General features: G+C 41.8%; 1 non-coding gene across 1 annotated transcript; it reads left to right on the forward strand.

Moving 5' to 3' along the window:
• Window positions 1-10,595: 10,595 nt before the first annotated feature.
• Window positions 10,596-10,701, forward strand: LOC120269791. Its single transcript, XR_005539426.1, has one exon. It is a non-coding gene; the product is annotated as a small nucleolar RNA R71 (small nucleolar RNA).
• Window positions 10,702-10,908: the final 207 nt, after the last annotated feature.

Below are 10,908 nucleotides of genomic sequence, written 5' to 3' on the forward strand. Positions count from 1 at the left end.
CCTACATCCGGTGACCTAGGGGTTTAGTTGTTCATGTTCAACAAAGAAACCAAATAATCCATACAAACAACCAAAATAAACATGAGGAACACTCGCTTAAATGGTGAAGGATGAATGAAGCAAGAATACCCGGAGAAAACCTTCCGAAGACGCCACTTGGAGGGGTGGCTTCCCGTTGTCTTCAACCTCCTAACAATGTAGCTCCTAGAAGTAGATCCTCCTCATTCTTGCTCTCCCCGCCAAGAAATGCTCGAATTTCCTCCCTTTTTGCCCTCCTCAAGCTCGGGTTCAAGTGGTATGGAAGTGGTGTTCAAAACCCTAGCCGTCCTTGCCCAAGGAAGATGAAGAATCAAGTAGAAGATCCCCCAAAAGATGCCCATCAAGGACTTATAAATGCCCAGATCCCGATGGGTAAACGGGTCAGTATATCGGCCGTATGCCGCCCCCTCGGGATATCCAGTTTTCTGCTGAGAAGCCCGCGATGAGCTACTAGTAACTACTATAGTAACTCTGCTACAGTATTGTACTACAGTAATCCCCAGCTCGGAAATGACATTTCGATACCGAATTCATCCCCAATCGCGTCGCCAAGTCCCCAGGGCTTCTACTAGGCCTGAAAATGTAAAAATAACCCAATTTAGACCAAAAAGGGCATCCATTCAACAAATACTGTAAAGAATAATACAAAACAAATACATGCGAAATACATACTTTTAGATGTTTATCATCTTTGGAATTGGATACACCTTTTGGAACTCCTAGAGTGCTTTGCGGTCATATGTGGTGGGAGGTGTTGAGATTGAGCAATTTCTTCAATTGGACCTCGTAAGGGACTAGTATTAGTGATATGAAGATAGGATCCGATTATCATTGGATTTCCATGACTTAATCTACTCATTCTAGAAACACTTTGCATTTCTTGTACATAATACTTAAATCCTAGGGGGAGCATTGCCCGAATACCCAATTTTTTTTGATTGAGATCTCCCTTTATTTTACCTTTGCATATTCGTCTTCAGTATTCATTTCTTCGCACATTAGATCATCACATCATCTTATTTATCATTAGGATAAATGGCAGAGAAGAAGTTAGTACTAGTAACCCTGTTCTTTGTGGATTCGACTACCCAATTCACTAGGTATCTTATTACTTTGACACTGTGCACTTGCAGTACACACACGTAATTCAGATGTTTCAAGTTTTTGGTGCCGTTGCCGGGAAACAGGATAGTATGAACGCTAGGACTTTGTTGCTCTAGCCATTTATCATTTTTTTCATTGTTTTGTCTATTTCACACTTTCTGTTTCTTCCATCATTCTCATCGGTTTTTATTTTGTTTTTATCTATTTCAATCTATCTTCTTCCGCCATTATTTATTGTTTTATTTTGTTTTATGTTACTTTTTCTTGCATGGAACTTGAATGGTGATTGATCCACTTATAGATTTGTGTTTTTAGGTTGATTCTCTTACTGGAAAAATTGATCGATTTGTAACAGTTCATCAACAATGCAATCCACATTATAGCACATAATCCAAATAAAAGGGGCTACCCAAACCTCTTATGGGATATTGACAAGGTCCGAATTGCATGTGTAAACCGCAAATGCACAGGTGTTGAAGTAATGAAATGCCCCGGTGAGTGGGTAGTCAAATCTATAGGTAACGGAAGTATTAGTAGTAACCAATTCTTAGTTATCTTGTCAAAATCAGTGAATGTGATGGAATGAACTAGTTGTAAGAATATTAATAAACAAACAAACGGGCAAGATAGAAAGTAAAGGAGATCTCAATCAATAAAGGTGAGGTACCCGGGCAATGCTTCCCTTAGGATCTAACATGAACATCAAGATTTGCTAAATGCTTTTAAACCGAGTCTATTAAGTCGAGGTAATCCAAGAATAACCGGTCCTTGCCTCCAAGCCACCGGTACTAGTCATCTACAAGGTGCTGGTGGAGAAATCGCTCAATCTCAACACCTCACACCCCATATGACCACAATAAGCTCTAGGGATACCTAAGAGTGAAACTGATTCCTAAAGATAGATCTAGCCCTATTTCTAGGTGAAAGATCCCTAACCCCGTACAAGGTCCCTGTGGAGAAATCTCTCAATCTCATGCCTCACACCAAATATGGTTGCATAGAGTTTAGGAAATATGGATATAGGAAACACTCATCAGAAGGGAATGGGGACACTCCACTATCTCATGACTCACCCTCTGAACCTTCTTTAAACTTGGAGATCTAACTCTAATGGAAACCTTTCTCTAATCAAAGTAACAAATCATGCATAGAAAATCAATCACAAGGATCAAACAAACATGAAAGCCATGGGAACACATGATTAAAACTCAATTCAACTTGGAATTAATAGAAACATAAAGAAAACTAATATAAAAGACAAGATCCTGGGGTTCATATACCCAAATACCTACTAGGGTTTAGCCTTCCATGGGCCGAGTTACAAAACAAGGGTTAATACAATGAATAGCAATGTAAACCATAGAGAAAACCCCCCTTGAATTCGTGATGATAGCCTTGATGGGTCGCTCAATGTCTTGAAGAATCCTTCTCCGAAGCAAGGTTACCGAAGGCCCCCTCGATGCTATGACGGAGAGAAGATTGATCAAAGTTGGTGAAAAATAGCCCCAATATCGCCAAAGGCCTCTTCTAGAACCTTAGCCGCCTTGCCCTTAGAGTGCTTTCAAAAAGCCTTGCAAAAATTCTCCAAAGAATAGGGTAAATGGTCTATTTATAGTCACAAACCGTGCCTATCACGTGCCTTTACACGCTCGTGTGTATTTTCCAAGCACCCGCTTGAGCTACAGGAATTTTCACGCGGTTGCGTGAACAGTAATTCTACTACATCACTGCTACATTAAAATACTGCATTGTTTTGCTACAGTACTTAACTACAGCCTCTTCACAACCACGGTCCAAACAATCTTCTCTTGAGGCCACATGAGCGGGCACATGTCCATGTCATAGGCTATAAGATTTTTCTTCATCGAGTCATCCTTGAAAGGTCTTGCATTCTTCACAAAGAGAAGGAGCATGAAGATGTGACTGCCTTTGTGCCCTTCTAACTAGCAAATTGGCTTGAATCTCTTTGGATGTTGGCACACATCTCCACATTCATGAACTCCTCTCGTGTCTTGGTCCTTGAATTGAACAAGAACTCCTAACATTGCGTCTTTATAGCCAATCTTTGCTTTCTATTGACACTTCAAGGCATTCACAACCTAATTGCACAAAAGAACACCAAATACACTATATGAGACATAAACCATGATAAAAATAATTCTTAATGCATGTAAAATATATAGAAAAATATGTCTACTCAAGCACTTATCAAACTCCCCCACACTTAAGCCTTTGCTTGTCCTCAAGCAAAATTAAACATTACACTGATGGAAAGAAAAGAAAAGTGCTTGGCCTTAGGTTCACAAAGAGGGTACAAGAATAAAATTCTAAAGTTATGGAGAAAGTAAAACACTAGACAAAACAATCAATGCTCTAGCAAATAATCCAATAAAAAAATGAACGCGATGAAGTCCGAATGTGTGTGTGTGTGTAAAAAACTCAACTCATTTCAACACTATGTCCACTACCAAGTTCTTATTAACATAGGACTAATGTACAAACAAAAAGAATGGGTAGTAGCTTCACACAATCCTCTTAGGTAGCCCTTTCCCAAGATGCCTCCCTAGTGGCTTTCACACTTTTGAGATGGTAGCTCTTTCTACCAAGGGTGGTAGCTTTCACACATCCCATGAGATAGCTTTTTCTCTCATTAGGGCATAACAAATATCGGACTTATGAGAGTAGCTACATAAATCATGGGTGGTAGCTCTTTCCACCCCCTATGTACAAACAACAAACAATTGCCGGTTTTTTTTCAAATTTTTTTAAAAATAAAACTAGAATACTAAAGTCCCAAAAATAATGAACTAGAGTCCTCATAGGTCTAATGAGCAAGAAAGGTGCAAAAAGAGCAATCGGACATCAATATTCAATGAAATTGGATGAAAACTAGAGCATGATAAAATTTAATGTTTACAACCTCCAAAAACTAAGAATTAAACTCTTAACCCTAAGGTGAACCTTCATTGGCAACAAGAGCATGCTCATGAAAACACAAGTAAAACATGTATAAGGTGAACCCTCCCCCTCACTTAAGATGTACATTGCCCTCAATGTACACATGTAACCACAATAAAAATATCATCAATGGAATCAAAATGTGTGTGGGAATGCAATTAAAATAATACTCCCTTGAACTCCTCATTAAACATTTGGTGAAGTCTAACTCATGGGCGTGGTGTACGGGTTGTGAAGCTCACATGACCATGTGACTATGTCACATGATCATGTCTATGACAAAACATCATCAACATCACTCCCAAGGTCATCTGCAGAAATTACAAGGGTTTTAGTGAAGCTCAACAAATTAAAAAAGAAAATACGAGTTCATGAATATAGAACAATAAAGCATATACTCGCAACACAAAATAAAAACATGAAGATAACTCTCAGAAGACAACCCCTTTCTGAATATATAAGTCCACAAAAACTGACAAAACTATTAAAAGCATAATAAAGTAAAATAAAGTCTAATGAGTGTGAAACCTCAAGCGTCAGCATCGGGTGTTGGTGTTGGCGCATGTGCTAGTGCAGAGTCAGATGAGACCTCCTCGTCAAGGGTCTGCTAAATGCAATCAAGTCTCGAGTTGAGCCAGATGCCTGGTTCTTGATGATGGTAGCCACGATAGCCTCGAGTTGAGCCAGATGCTGGTGAACTTGAGTGGAAGGTGACTCAGGATCGGCTGATGTTACCGGTGCTGCCTCAGTGACCATAGGCTCGGATGCAGGTGGTGACTCTATAGCCTCAATAGGCTCATCATCATCCTCAGATGATGGCTTCACTAGTGTATATCCACTTGAACTTGCGTGTCTCACAATGCCCATCAAGTGGAGAGTGACCAATCCTAAAGGTGCTGGGGTACTAATCCTCTCCTTGCGTCTAACCGAGCGGAGTAGACCCAACTTGAACATGAAGCGAATGATATAAAGGTCCAGTAAATAGTGCTCCTATCCACAAACACTCACTCTGGTGGTGGAGGTAGTTGGCGATAATGTATCCAAAATGGATGGGTACTCTCTACGCCATGTAATGAATATAGAAAAGATTGGTCCTGCGAAGTGAGCTCGTACTATCTCCACAACCAGTCACTGACCGCCTAATAATAGTATGAATATACCTGTGCGTCGGTCGTGTTAGTAGAGAGGGCTTTGACCGGCCTGGGACATATTGGTAGCCACCACATAAATCATGAAAAACTAGACTAAGAGTGAGATCATGAGGGTAGTCGATAGGCAGCTGTGTGTACTCGATGGTGTCAACATAATCTTGATCGTACAAGTCGAGTAACATTAAAAACTAGGTCAGAGAGATCCCATGAGGTTGGCTGAAGGCTCAGAAATGAATGGCATCCTTTGTGCCAAAGTCAGTGCCGGCCATGGTACGATCGACGGAAAAAGAGGCAAGAACCTCCAAAGTAATTTCTCGCCGGACGGGCTTGTGAATAGAGAATAGTCGGTCCCAACCTCCGACACTAATAAACTCTCTGACCTCATCATTAAGACCAATCTCCTCTAGTGCATCCCAATCAATGAAGCGCGACTATCCAAACGTAAGGTGTTGGAGACGCTCGAACCTCTACTGATGGATAGGGTCAGGAATCTCAACTGCCGGTGGTGGAGTTGGTTCCTTATCATGGTGAGGATGTTTCTTAGCCAATTTCTTGGTCCGTGGTGCCATACCTGCCAATAAAACATTAAAAGAAGTTAGTTCATCATGAAGACGAGGTAAACCAGGCACCATGCGCGCGAGGGCAACGAGCTGGGGGAGAAATAGGGCCTGTTGGCCTCTGTCCCAGCCCAGCCGGGGGCATGGGCAGGCCACGTTCCCGCGGTTAGGCACGGCCTAGGGCCACCGGTTGAGTGGCCTGGGCGGGGCGAGCAGGCGCGTGTCGCGTGTCTGCGCGGGCTTGCCACGCGGGCGCGTGGCTGGCCTTGGGGCTCGGCCTGGGTGGCCAGGCACCCACATGGCCTAGGTAAATTGGGGCGTGGCCAGGCACCCACATGGCCTAGCTGGCTGAGCACGACCATCTAACGCTGGTGCGTGGGCGCCCGACCTTGGCCAAATTAGCCAAGGTCGGACCTTACGCCTTCCAAAACACAATATTTCATATGTAAAGAGGTGGCTAGCATGATTCTCTAAGAGAAATTGCACATAAAAACCAAGAAAACTCCATGGATGTGGAAATGAAGACATGGAGAGCATGGAGAGGAGTGAGGGCTTACCGGTGCGAATCGGAAAAAAAAACTCAGTGAAAATGCCGGCAAATCATGTCTAAACCTCCAAGGAGTTGAAGAAAATTGGTTTTTGAGAGCAAGGAAAGAGTTTTACAGAAATGAAGAGGTGGGAGGTGAAGAGGTGTTTTGGGGAAGATGAACATGAATAGTGCCTCTTCAACTTCATATAAGCACATGGGGGTGTGGAAATTCCACACCTCCGGGTGGATACTATACACGATCGCATGGAAATTCCACGTGGCCGAGTGACTGCAAAATTTCTATAGACACTCCACACAAGGCCCCAAACTCCAAATTAACACCAATTTTTTCAACTTTAAGTATTGAATTTACCCTAAACCTTGTCATACACGTGAAAACCAATTCAAATCACCGAAGAATTGCATAAAAACACCAATGATCAACAAAAATTAATTATGACACACACTTATGAAATTATTACTGCAGAATTTAAAAACTAACTAAAAACAAACTAAAAACTTGGGTTGCGTTCTAAGAAACGCTTGTTTAACGTCACTTAGCTTAATGTACCTGTCCTTACCTCATGGTGTCTCATAAAGATGAAAAATCTCTTTCTTCGCTACCTGCGCACATGATGGACAGAAATTTTGCATACTCAAGGAGAAATTTTTAAACATGTTATCGAATGAGGGAATATTCGCTCTTCCTTTGTTTCCATGTCTCCTAGTGTGCTAGAGTGCTTTCAGTGGCGACATTTTGACCTCTTGACTTGGCAAAAAATTTGTTTCAAGAATCCTCCTTGGGGTTGCTCGTTGAGGACTTGTTCGATATAATTGTTCATTTTATCCTCCTTCATGTTTAGCCACTCATATGGATCCGGATGCAAAAATTCCTACATGTACTCATTAGCAATCTCATTATTGACATCTAGAAAATAACAAGAGTCATCAAAGTCAAGAGAATGCTTCATTGCTTAGGCGAGGTGATATGTGATCTTTTCTTCTCCTATGCGCAATGTCATCTCGCCTCCATCCATGTCAATGACCACCTTGGAGGTTCATAAGAAAGGTCTTCGTAGGATCAATGGAACCTCCGTGTCTTCATCAACATCTAGCACCACAAAATATGCAGTAAAAATATACTTGTCAACCTTCACTAAAACATCTTCAATTATACCTCTAGGATGATGAACGGAACAATCGGCCAGCTGTAATATCATGCGGGTTGGTCTTGGCTCTCCCAACCCTAATTTCTGAAACAATGTATACGACATGACATTAATACTAGTCCCCGAAGAGGCCAAGGCTTTTTTTCCCCCAAACATCCAATTTCACATGTGACACGTGTCCGAATATGCGTGTAAACTGCAAGTGCACGGGTGTCAAAGTAATAATTACCCCGGTGAGTGGGTAGTCGAATCCACAGGGAACAGGGTTACTAGTACTAACTTCTTCTCTACTTTCTAGCCTAATGATAAATGGAAAGTTGTGGTGATCTAATGTGCGAAGAAATGAATACCGGAGACGAATATGCAAGGGTGAAATGGAGGGAGATCTCAATCAGTAAAAGTAGGGTATTCGGGCAATGCTCCCCCTAGGATTCAGGTATTAGGTACCGAATGAGCAAAGTGTTTCTATGAAGAGTAAGTTAAGTCGTGGAAATCCAAATATAATCGGATCCGGCCTTCTGATCACCGATACTAGTCCCCTACGAGGTCCCGGTGGAGAAATCGCTCAATCTCAACACCTCACACCACATATGACAGCAAAGCACTCTAGGGATTCCAAGAGGTGTATCCGATTCCTAAAGATTGATCCAACCCTAATTCCCGGCAAAGGATCCTAACCCCCTACAAGGTCCCGGTGAAGAAATCTCTCAATCTCACGCCTCACACCAAATATGGTTGCATAGAGCTTAGGGAACGGAGATAGAATACACCAATCGAAGGGCAAAGGGGATGCTCTCTATCTCATGACTCACCCTCTCAACCCTCTTCAATCTTGAGGTTCTAACCCTAATGGAGACCTCTCTCTCACCAAGGTAGCAAATCATGCAAACCAAATAACCAAAAGGTCAATAAGGCAAGCAAGCATTAGACAATCAAGATTAAAACTTAATAAAACTCGGATTAAATAGAAACACTAAGCAAATCCACAAAAGATGAGAATCCTAGGGTTCACAAGCTCAAATACCCTCTAGGATTTTAGCTCTCCATGGAGCAACATACAAAACACACCATCAATGAATGAAAGTACATTAAAACCATAGAAATAAACCCCCTTATATATGAACTGATGGCCTTGATGGAGAGCTTCGACGTCTTGAAGGACCCACTCCGAAGCTAGGTTCACCGGTGGCTTCCTTGATGCTATGACGGAGGAGGAATCGATCAAAGTTGGTGACGAAGCGCCTCCAAAGCCGCAAAGACCTCCTCTCCAAACCCTAGCCGTCTCACCCCTCAAGAGCCACAGAAAAGATGAGAAAGAATAGAGCAAAATGGCTATTTATAGGCCGTAGATCGCGCCTGTCACGTGCCCTCATGCGCCTGTGTGGGCTGCAGGAATTTCCACGTGGGCGTGTGAACAGTAATTTGTTACAGTACTGCTGCAGTGAAATTGTTACAGTAAAATTGCTACAGTACTTTTCACAAAACGCGGTCCAAACACTCTTCTCTTGAGGCCACATGTCCGGGCGCACGTCCATGTGGTAGGCTATTAAACTTTTCTTCATCGACGTATCTTTTAGAGGTCTTGCAATCTTCACAAAGAGAAGGAACATGAAGATGTGGCTGCCTTTGTGCCCTTCCAACTAGTGAATTGATTTGAATCTTCTTGGAAGTTGGCACACATCTCCATGTTTATGAACTCCTCTCATGTCTTGGTCTTTGAATTGAACAAGAACTCCCAACATTGTGTCTTTATAGCCTATCTTTGCTTCCTTTTTACTCTTCAAGGTATTCACAACCTATATGCATAAAAGAACACCAAATACACAATATGAGACATAAACCATAGTAAAAATGATGCTCAATGCATGTAAAACATATATAAAAATATGTCTACTCAAGCACTTATCAACATGGTATGATGAAGCTTCCGGGATCTTTCATTTTGTTTGGCAGATTTTTTTTGAAGTATTGCTGAACAATACCTTGCAAGACCACAACCACACTCTCTTTCATCTTTCTCTTATTGGTCAAGAGGTCCTTCAAGAACTTTGCATAGCGAAGCATTTGGGACAACGCCTCTACAAATGGAATGTTGATGTCTAACTGCTTGAATAAATCGAGGAATTTCCTGTTTTTGCACATCAATTTGGTTTTTCTTCAAACATGCCGGATAAGGAATTCTTGGAGTATATGAAGGGGTGACACAGCTGGTCCTTTCTCCTTGTCTTGCACCTTATCTTTTCGGCTTCTCTTAAAAAATTTCAATAGTCTTCCCAGTGAGGGTTTTAGTGTGAAGAATTTCAGAATTTTTCTCAGCAGTGAGTTTTTCTTGGAGCTCTCGACCACTCCTCAAAGTGATCGCCTTCACTTGCTCTTTTGGGTTGGTCTCGACCTTACTTGGCAAGCTTCATAGAAGCCTTTCCACCAATGACTTTCGCTATTTATCTCACTTGATTCTCCAAATTATACAAGGAAGCAGTGTGATTATGGAGTGTTGCCTCTATGTTTTGGAACCTTGTATCGGTTGATTGAATAAACTTTGATAAAACCCTTTCTAACTCTGAAACTTTCTTCGGAATCGAAGGTGTTTGCTAAAATCCTTATGGGGCAGCGGCCTTTTGCTGTCCTTGATTGCCCCATAAGAGATTTGGGTGTCTCCTCCACTCTTGATTGTAGGTGTTGCTATAAGGATTACCTTGTCCTCTTCCTGAATTACCCACAAAATCTACTTGTTCAATTGGGGCTGAAGTAGCAATCAAGATAGGACAATTGTATGGCATATGTGAACCACACAACCATCATAACTTGTAATTGTGGCTACTCTTGATGATGTCAAAGTATCCAATTTCTTGCTCAATGCCTCTACTTGGGCTGCCAAGGATGTAACCGCATGAATCTCATGGAGTTGGGCCACTTTTTTTTTTCTCTTGCATTCCATTGGTACCTATTCAAACCCATTTCTTCAATCAATTGTCATACCTCTTCGGGGGTCTTGTTTCCCAATGTTCCTCCTGTGGCGGAATCAAGAAGTTGTTTGGTGCTTGAGTTTAACACATTGTAGAATGTGTGAATGACCATCCATTCGGGGAACCCATGTTGTGGACACTTCCACACGAGATCCTTGAATTACTCCCAAGTCTCAAATAATGATTCAAGCTCCATTTGAACAAATGAAGATATATCATCGTGAAGCTTTGCCGATTTTCTCAGAGGAAAATACCCAGCAAGGAAAGCTTCGACCATTTTGTTCCATGTTGTGATGGAAGCTCTTGGCAATGAATGTAGCCATTGTTTGGCTCTTTCCTTTAATGAGAATGGGAAATCTCTCAAGCGAATTGCATCATCCAAACCCACATTGATCTTGAACATGTTACACACTTTAAGAAAAATTCTCAATATGA

This window comes from Dioscorea cayenensis, chromosome 9 (assembly GCF_009730915.1).
Source record: "Dioscorea cayenensis subsp. rotundata cultivar TDr96_F1 chromosome 9, TDr96_F1_v2_PseudoChromosome.rev07_lg8_w22 25.fasta, whole genome shotgun sequence".
Lineage (NCBI taxonomy): Eukaryota > Viridiplantae > Streptophyta > Magnoliopsida > Dioscoreales > Dioscoreaceae > Dioscorea > Dioscorea cayenensis.